Below are 10,523 nucleotides of genomic sequence, written 5' to 3' on the forward strand. Positions count from 1 at the left end.
CTTTAGCATTAGCGTAAATGTTAAAAATTAGTGCTTCCCCAAGCAAACACCATAGAGAACTAGTGGCAAAGCCTTTACCAATCTCAACATAAAAAGGGACATTAACCTTACAGTTACTGAAAAAAAAAAAATCTAATCCTAAAGTCCAAGAATATCAAATCAGTTCCAGAGATTTTTACTGATTTCCACTGCTGGTGTTGGATAGCTCAGCGCCAAGGTGAGATCACAAGAAAAGTGAGTTTTATCTCTTGGCATTGATTTAACAAAGGTCAGAGCATTTATTTATAGAATCATTATACTCTCTGAAATAGTGATGCAGAATTGATTTTATTCTTTCTGCAGCCTCTGATTGATGAATGGGGCCCATTGTGGATCTCATGCTCTGGCCGGAGCGTCCGTGCTCGGTCAGGGATACAAAGAGCAGCCTCCTCTGATTCCACATCGATTATTCCACAGCTTTGGAGAGAGAAATGACAACAACATTCATCACCGTCTCTGCGACTAAGAAACAACTGAGTTGAAAACATTCTCTGGTGGAAGTTGTGAAGGCATTATTGAGTCTTAGCATAATAAAAAGTTGGGAAACTGGCTTTATGTGAATCTTTTTAGTCTTCACAGGAGACTTGTGCTTTTTCCTAACATAAGAAAGGATAAGTGTCCTTTTTTATGATGCGTACATTAAAAAAAAAAATTAGACTATACTGTTTTTCTAGTTTTTGTCTAAGTTTATTTTAAAACCTGAATTTGGTGAATTTTGACTTCAGTGTTGGCCAATTCTCTGTGAAGTCATCAATCCTCAAGTCTATAGTTTTTTTTTTGTTGTTGTTGTTGTTGCTACAATGAGTATTTTATGACTGAATGATTGCATGATTTTGGGGCAATACATACCAGCAGAACATTTCTCATTAACTCCACCCAACAAACTCCAGAAATGTAAGCAAAGCATTGATGGCACAAGTACATACTCGAACTTTATCTTTTGGGGTACTTCTTGGAGTAAAGCTGTAGGTTTGGATATTTTAGATATTAATTCTGCACAGAGTCATTCAACGTGTTCTTTGCTGCATGTTGGTCACACATGTATCGGTCCTGTGGTATCTCTGGAGGAGTGGCAGAGATGTTCCTGAGGTGAGAAAGTATTTTAACATGACACACTGTTTGCCCACGAAAAAAATAATAATAATAAAAATGTTGCCACCAGGATTCAGCTAAGCTACGGAGCCCTCCAGGGGACATGGGGAAATGTTTTTCTTTTGATTTCCCTAGCAAAAGGTTTTGTGTTCTCTTGCAATAATACTGATTAGTTCATGCGGCATAATTGAATACTGTAAGCTTTTATCTTTCTTATGGGGCCTCCGGACTTTCTGCTTCAAGTTTATGTAAGGTTTTTCCATGAATGTTAATATCTCTTTATGAAATATTTTAAGTTTTATATCGTTTTCTTTAGTATAGAAATGCACCACAAACCTATAAACAGAAACTTTCTGTAGGTAATACATCTAAACTATTTGGACAATTTCTGAGTTATTATGGTGGGTAATCAGTCATCTGACAGTGTTGATGGTGTATCTGTTGTGCTGGTAATCTGAATGGTTACCATTCAGATTACCATTTTCATGTGCAGTTGCATCTCAACCTTACACAAACAGACATAAACATGCAGTAAAAAAATCGATTTTCAATCCGTTTTTTTGCACAAAGAGTTAATAAGAATAAACACGTTTTCACTGAGGCTCTGTAAGAGCCATATGAATGAAATATGTAATTATTGATATGACAGGAGCACGTGGCTTTGACACCTGGGTGGTGGGCGTGTCGACGTCACCAAGTATGAATGGGAAGGTTACTGGCATGCTGGCTTTGTGTGTATGAGGAAGTGAGGTGATCATAGTTTCTGTTGACCGTGTTGTCGTATCATTGATCGTTGGTACTTGTGCATTGTTTGCCTGGTCAGTCTGTATCGCAGTCCTTGTAAAGTTTGAAGCATGATAATCAAAAATGGAATAAATCAATAATTGTGACAGAACAAAGAAGTGGCCTTGAGATGATTGACAGACGCGTCGGGCAGATGAGATTCCCCGAGTTAACCCAGTGTGGCCCTCCACCACTATTTGCCGCACATTTAGGCTCTTTAAATATGTATATATTCGAAATGTTAAACTGACATTTGTGACTGTATACAAAACAGACAAGTAGATAGGAGGATCTTACTGGATAATTACTGCATGGGTGACTATCTTTCAGGTGGCAGCAGGTTATTTAATCCCAATTGATGCAAAGAGTAGCTTCTTATTTATTGGATAACTACTGTATGTGTAAAGACACTTCCTGTGTGTGTGGAAAAGCTGTTAGTCTGTTTAAGAAAGGTCAAATCATTGGCTTCAAGCAGAAAGACCATGTAAGGAGATTCTGAAAGTAGAATTAGGATAGGAACTTTGCCACTCAATTAAAAAACTGAAAGGAACTGTTGATTTTGTGAAACCTAGGAGGTTACAATAAAACACTTATTGGTGATCACTGATTGTGATTTTTTAAATGTTTTCTTTTATTTCACAATTTTGCACTTCTATAATAATCAATGGCATAAAATCTTGACAAAATACATGTTGGTGGATGGAATGCACAAAATGTGAAAAAGTTGAATGGCATCATTACTTTATGCAATGCTCCATGAACCAGTCTGATTTCCTGTCTGGGATATTAAACTAATCCATAAGATTTACCTAGAAGGCAGCGCGGCTTAAAGATAAGTGTTGTTTTGCTCGTCTCAGCCTTTAGGAGAGTTGTGACGTCCTGTACAAGAAATATATGAAGCAATACTTTTAAAGCTGTTCTTAAACAAAGATATAAACTCCCCAAATTAACCCGGAGCAAAATTCAAATCGCAGTGAGCGTGATCAGGCAAATGGAGACAAATGTTTTAGTAGAAGGTTAACATAAGGTATGCAGAAAATTGTTGAAGTGGTAGAAAGCAACTAAAAATGTCAATACAAACAAACATGACCTAGTCAACAAAAAAAGAAATAAATAGCAGGCCTGACATGTTCAATCTTCATCTGAAGCCAATGTCATTTTCTGAAATGGGAGCAGTCTGTTGCCACATGAGAGAAACCCTCACAGACACATCTGGCAGCGGTGTTGGCAACAGCAACAACAACACTGTCCCCCTGGCAAAACATGGCGAACATGCCCAGACGGCCACAGATGTCTTTGTCTTTTAATCTGCCAGGATGCGAGCCTTCATGTATCATATTTGTCAACAGCAGCACAGCACTTAAAGTGACGAAATCCTAGGAATGAATGTGGACAGATTCTACAAACCATGATGAAAAGTTTTGCTGCTGGAAGCGTGACGATAGAGCGTTCACGTGGAAATGATTTCGACAAACACAGGAGAGGTGACGAGAGGTAAGATTCAGAATGTGGTTTTCTTAAAAATACAGCCAATGATGCTAAAGTGGCTCATAAGATTTTTTAGGTTTCTTTCTCAAGGTGTCTTCCAAAACCGCTGAAGAAGCAGGTCAAGGAATCCTGTTATCAACGACGCACGTGTTCATCTCTTATTTTAATTTGTCTCACACTTACCCCAGACAAACACACTTACATTGTACTGCGCTAGGATTGTATACACAGAAGACTGACAATTAAACTCGACTTGGTTTAATTTGCTTGTGTCCATTTCTTGACCTGTACACATCAGTACACATCTACATTATTTAAATGACATATCCTCTTCTCGGTTTTAAAAATATGTGCACCATCAGATTTGTGCCCCAAATGAACGAAACACATTTGATTCCTAATTAAAAGATGTATGTCACTCTCTATCAGACAGCATTTAATCAGTCTAATCAATGCTTTGCATTTCACTTGATAGTCTTCCCCACTTATTGGCAGAAGTGAGCAAACCTTATGCCAATAAGTTTAGACTTACTGGCATAAGTCTTAACTGAATTTAGGGTGAAGTAAACATTTAACCCAATAATTTCACAAATTTGTGGCAAAGTCATTTAGAAGCTATTGGCAGTAATAAATTCATAAGAGCCTAAACTGGCAGACGTTGTGTGAACACAGAGTGAGCAATAAGGCCTGACTGCTGAGCAGAGGTGATGAGAGGAAAAAAATAAGACATGAGAAAAAAACTGATGTGAAGAAGCGAAGGGTGGATTTAAACATGGAGGGAAGCAGCATGACAATCTGCACAGTCTGTCCAAAGAGGTGAAATCCTTAAGTCTTAAGAAATGATTTTATATTAAAAACTAAACTTTAATCAGCTAATGAGGTCATTTAAGAAAAAGTACAAGGCATTTTTGGCATATCTTACATGTACGTATGTTTGTTTGTTTTGTTTTGTTTTGTTTTTTATACAGCTACTTTAACATTTTTAAGTTTGGGAAAAGCTTGTGCGTTTTGTGAATCATACACTTTGATTTATTTATTTTGTTGTTTTTGGAGAAAAACAAAGTGATACATGAAATTAGATTGAATTATCTTGGTGAAATTAAAGATCTTTGGGATGTGCTGTGGTGGCGCAGGGGTTAAGCACAACCCACATAAGGAGGCCTTAGTCCTCGTTGCGGCTGTCGCAGGTTCGATTCCCGGCCTGGCGACCTTTGCCGCATGTCTTCCCCCTTCTCTCATTACCCACTTTCCTGTCAAGTAACTATCAAATAAAGGCCACTAGAGCCAATAAAACCTTTAAAAAAAAAAAATTAAAGATCTTTCATAAGCTTTTCATAATGTTGTTCACAACCCAAAACATAATCCTATCCTAGTAAAAGGTGAAATGTGCCAGGTTGGGTGGAGCCTCTCCCCCTTTAGGGAGCAGTTTCAGGATCTTGTTGTTTTCGTCATAAGGCTGTAGACTGGAGCAGGGGAATGATCGACAGACTGAGGCTTCTTCTGTGGTAATGAAGGTGTTGTTTTGATCTGCCTGGTGAAGAAAGAGTCCAAAGGCAATGCTTTTGATTTGTCACTCTGTCTACATTCTGACCATGTCCACTGATCATTAGATATGAATCTTGACTGAAAGAATGAGATCTTGAACATAGGCAACTGAAAATAACTTCCTCTGTATGTTGGCTGAGCTCCGCATTACAGATAAAACTCCATTATCCAAGGGCAGCTCATCTCAGAGCTGCTTTCTTCCCTGAATTGAAAGAAATCAGCTGAGATAAGGTCTGAACATCCGATTATGTCCTGGGTGCCCACCTCTGGAGTTTTTCCAGTCACATCCCACTTGGAGGATGACCCAGAATAGCAGGAAATTATACGCCTTGAGATCCCCAAGCATGATTATTCATTTGCTCTTTGACTTTTTAGTCATATTTGAAATTAATTATGTTTTACTGCTTATACCATAACTGTGAAACACTGAGATTTTTCAGTGAAAGGTCTTATATTTATAAAATGTATTCATTTTTCTATTTTACCCTGAGAGAGATGGGTTTGAACCACTATGAATTAAAATAAGACAATAAATAGATGAATAGATGAAAAATCTTTTTTTGGTACTCTTTAAAACATAAGGATTTATGGAAATTATTTGTATGTAAAAGACAAGTATGCATTTATTAATAGGAATATTTCCTTGTCACACCAAATTTACTCATGACGTTCATCAAACTGTTTTATGAACCCTCGTTATTTTCGGTCAACATAAACGATCTACTACAAATATTGTAACTATTTCATTTGTGAATGATGACATCTTTTTCAGCTGCAGGAATGAGAAACAGTGAATGCTTTCATGCCTCGAGAAAAATAGTTACTATAAATCTGCACTCTGGTTGGTTGACATTTAAAACATCTGCTGCAATTCAATTGCATATCAGTTGCAAGGTCAGTAAAATTTCACAATTATTGTCTTTAATGGTCAATTTAACTGTTAGCGCCACTAAAAGCTGATGATGACATTTCATCCTGCTATCTCTGCTTCGATCCTTGTTTCTTCATGATCATAAATGGAGCATTTGCATCCCAAGTGCATTTGATATAAAATATAAACAGCAGCTTGCGCTAAAAGTTTCTGAAAATGTTAACACAATTTAGCCATCAGGCAGACATGTTTGGCTTGAAGGTCGGGACTGATGGGAAGTCTAGTTGCTAAAACTTGGGTTAAAGTCGAGTTGTTTTCATGTTCTTACCGATATTTCACTTGGTAAGTTAAATGAAGGTATAAAATTGAATGGACCATTACTTAGGGGACATATACAGTACAGACCAAAAGTTTGGACACATCTGTGTGTCCAAACTTTTGGTCTGTACTCAATACAGACCAAAAGTTTGGACACACCTTCTCATTGAATTCAATGAGAAGGTGTGTCCAAACTTTTGGTCTGTACTGTATGTCCTAATTTTAGAATTGTAAAAATAGAAAGTATTTTTTTTTTCTTAACCTGTTCAATGACAAGATTGAACTTTGCGGTTTATGTTAAAATAAAACAGAATAAATAAGCCATCCTATATGCTTGGAAAGTTTTTGTTCCATAGACATCTACAGTGATTAGTTATCTGATCATGGTTAAATTAACTTTTGAAGGCTAAACTAGCAGTAAAACAAACGTGTAAAAATATCAGGGGTTACCAGCCACATTCAATAAAACATACAAAGACAAGAAATAACATTTCATTTTGAAATAAATTGCTTTGAAACTACTAGTGTTGCATTTTTTAGAAATAAAATATGTTCTCAGGAGCACAATTCATGTTCTCTTTCAATTCATTTCTTCCATTAAACTGTGAAGCAGGGCCATAGGAACACAGTAAGATTTCAGGTAAAAAGAGCATAAAGGCAACGAGACAGTTGAAATATTCTCCAGATAAGGAGACATATGGCCTCCATTTGCTGCCCATCGGTTTCAATTCAGCATTCCCGCTCATATCTTATTTCTGCAGTCTGTTTCTGGCACCAGGATGAGCTGACACCGACACATGTGGGTACAACAACAATCACTGAAGATGTCACTTCTGTTTCCATGCCTTCGCTTCCCTTGAATTGTGTTCAAATTCATCCCAGTTCTGGTATCTGCCTCCAGATTCTGATGGGATTCAGGAGGCTCCTTTGAATACCAAGCAAGCCTTCTTTGCTTGTTTGTGGCATGTTTCCTACAGCGCATGTCGGCTTAAAAAGAAGATGCTAAATGTCTGGCATTGTACTTGAGGGGAAATAATGTAGCACATAGCACTGTCTGTACCCCAATTTATAGCAGTCAAAAACAAGTTGTTTGTTTTTAGCTTTAATATATTTGTTAGGACAGTAGCTTGGTTTGGTGAAAGAAAGAATCTTGGCTTAGACTGCGTTTTCCACCAATAACATGTGGAAAAGAATGGCATGTGAAGATGTTATGTGCAGTGCTGACATTTTGTAACAGAGGCTACAGAGTCTTGTTGATCAGTGATGGTAGGATGGACCACAAGAGAATTAGACAGATTTCGGGAACGAGCTTAGCTGAATGATCCATCTAAACACTAACCTCATCTGTGGTCATTCGATATGGATTGTGGAATAAGTCTTGGAAACAAAGAACTAAAGTGATCTTTGTCAGTAGGGTGGTGTGTCTCCGCCTCCGAGAGAGAAAAAGTCGAGTTTGAAGTAGAGCTGATGCTGCTCTACCTAAAGTCAGCTGAAGTGGCTGAGGCCTTTAATTATGTGCCTTCTGTCAGCTCAGCTCCTTTCAGAGGTTTTCTCGGCTCTTCCTCGTGGGACAAAACCTCAGCACTGAGCCGTACCTCACTAGAGGGACTACAAATCCCTTCTGGACCGGAAATTTCTTGGAATATCCCATGAGGTACTGATGTGTGTCACTGGGGGGAGGGAGATTTCCCTCCTCAACCTCTTCCTTCTTTCCCTGGATCTTGAGAATGGAAGAAAGATAAAAGTGGAAAATAATGGTGAATTTCTCCTTTTGAAGAGTTGCTTCAGTACAGAGCTCCACGTCTGGCTGCAGACTTAACGCTTTGCTGCTCAGCTGATGAGCTACATGATTAAAAATGAATCACTTATGTTGTATTTTCACCTCCAATGTGATGAAATGACTTCCAGTCTTGTTACCTTGGTGAAATGATGAGTAGCTAATGACATACTGAGATTTATTCCAGCGACTGATTCTCCTCGTCATCTGTCACGTCATATTTAGGGACATTAATCTAGTTGTGACTTCTCATCTCAGAATTATATGATTTCAAAACTGCCAGAAGCGTTTCTCTGAAGATTTTGGAGTTTGAGTTGCTCTGCTTATGCATAAGATGGATTGAAATGAGTGGGTTGGCAGTGAGTGGGTTAGATGAATTTCTGTGCCTGTTTGTTTCATTGTCTTACATTTCAAAACATGCAATGAAAATATGAAAGGTAATTATTCTTCACGCGTCCTGAGGTGATGTGTTTACACGTTGTGGCTGGAAGGCAGCAGATAGATTCAATGTGACTTGTGCGTGTCGGGAATCAGCGTCAGCAGTTCGGCTGATGGGTTCAGACACATGCAGGCCGCGACGCGGTCGTCTGTGGGAGGAGAAGGAACAGTCAGGATGTTTGTGATGCTACAGCTAACTTCATTATGCGAGCGCAGCTGTGAGGTAAATAGGAAAATGTCTTGGATGTGGGATGTCGACAATAAAGACCCATTTGCGGCTAATTCGGTTCTCCACATCCTCTGTGAGTGCTCTCTGCTCCGCACTGTGCAGATAACAGCTGGCCTTCCTCTCATTTAATACCTTATTTTCTCCACAGTGCAGCCTTAATGCCTTCATCAACTTTTAAACAAATAACAGCATTAAAAGGTATGCGGGGTTTTTTTCTTTTTGAATGAAGGTTTTAGTGACCTGCTGTTTTTCCGTAGAGCTGAATTAAAGCTAGAGCACAAATGTGTGTCTGAATACACCTTAGTGTCTTTTAGCTGCATGCCCTCAAACATTATGAGCAAACATGAGGACATACTGATCACATTTTCTCGCTATGCTTCTTCCACTGCTCCCCATTTAAGAATTATCTTCAATCTTTGCTGCTTTTAACATGTATGTCTGAAGGTGATGTCTGTTTTTTCTCTCCGGAGACGTTTCAGGTTTGATCTTGTCTCTTTGTTCAACAGAGGTTTTGGAGGAGCTAATGCTGCCCCAGACTACATGGACTTTGTTTTCACTCTATAGATGGTACTGCTGATCAAGAAGTGGCTTTGAGTCAAAATAAATGTCAAGACGTGTGGTGGTTTTTGCACCCAAATGCAAACGGGCTGAATTCAAAGAAAAAATGATAAAACAACAAAATAATAAGGAAACAAAGAACTAACAGGGACTGGGTTCACGAAGATAACAGAAGAATCCAATGAGGAGCAAATGAAGGAGAGGGGATTAAATACTTTTGGGTTCTGAATTTAAAAAGTCCGACTACCCAGACGGAAAAATCAACTGGGACGCCCTCCGAAATTAGATTTCCCACTGGGAAATTGGGAGCCATCATCTCTCCCCCCAGTTATGACCTGTAATGCCAACTTTGAGTTTCAATATGGCCGCTCCTTGCATCAACAGTAGTAAGCTGTGGCGGAAACATGTCTATTTTACAAGACATGTGTAAGATCTAAATTCAGTAGCTACAAATGTGCTCAATGTGCCTTTATTCTGCTGATGTCAAAAATACATAATTTAGCAACTGTGGTGTTGAAATGAAATTAAAATCACACTTGAATTAGCTTGTTCACGTATGATATAAATAAAAATCATGGTGATGACAGATATAAACAGTATTATAAGATATATTTATAATTCAGCATTATAAGCACTCTTCATGTGTTGTGTATTTCCACTGCAGTGGAAACACTTTTTGTAGCCTCAGACAAGTCATGTGAAAAACAACCGGATGTTGCTACTGGTGGAAAAGACAAAGAAGAAGACAGGAAGTGGTAGGAGGATGATGGTGCAGCATGGTTTTTAATGACATTGCATGAGAAACTTATTCATATGGGATTTTAATTGCGTTTCTTATTTAATGGCAACACAACAGTTATGAAATTGTTGTGTTTTCTCAACACTGATGGAATATTGACAAAGTTTTGCTCACATTTGTAATGGAAACAAAGCTATTGTCAGTTACCAGACATGCTTGACAGGGTTTACAATTACAGATTCTAAGTAAAATAAATGAAGAAAATCTGAAACTTTTCAAAACAGCATGATAAAATATCTTGATGTTCTGCACCTGTCACACCACAATAAATTATTTCAATTTTAGTCTGCGTGAGCTCAACTTGACGCTTCCTTTTGCAACAGATGAACATTCAGATCAGGAACTGGATCCATTTGGTAACCAGTTACTGTGAATACGATTTCTTTGAACGCGTTCTTGTTTTTGATAAGAAGTAAAGTCATTGATGCTAGATTGAAAATAAACTGAATTGAACAGAAATGGCTGTGTTGCATATGTTCCCCAAAGAAAAATAAATAGAATAAAAAAGAAACCAGCACCATGGGAAGGATAAAAAAAGAGAAAAAGATTTGCTTCAAACACTCAGAGAGCAGAAGAAATAGAGGTA

The 10,523-nt window shown here is 38.1% G+C and overlaps 1 long non-coding RNA gene across 1 annotated transcript; it reads left to right on the forward strand.

Moving 5' to 3' along the window:
• Positions 1–3,316: 3,316 nt before the first annotated feature.
• On the forward strand, positions 3,317–10,008 carry LOC116728934 (uncharacterized). The gene is made up of 3 exons (XR_004341045.1): positions 3,317–3,332; positions 7,255–7,258; positions 9,884–10,008. It is a non-coding gene; the product is annotated as an uncharacterized LOC116728934 (long non-coding RNA).
• Positions 10,009–10,523: the final 515 nt, after the last annotated feature.

The sequence above is a fragment of the Xiphophorus hellerii genome, chromosome 11 (genome assembly GCF_003331165.1).
Source record: "Xiphophorus hellerii strain 12219 chromosome 11, Xiphophorus_hellerii-4.1, whole genome shotgun sequence".
NCBI lineage: Eukaryota > Metazoa > Chordata > Actinopteri > Cyprinodontiformes > Poeciliidae > Xiphophorus > Xiphophorus hellerii.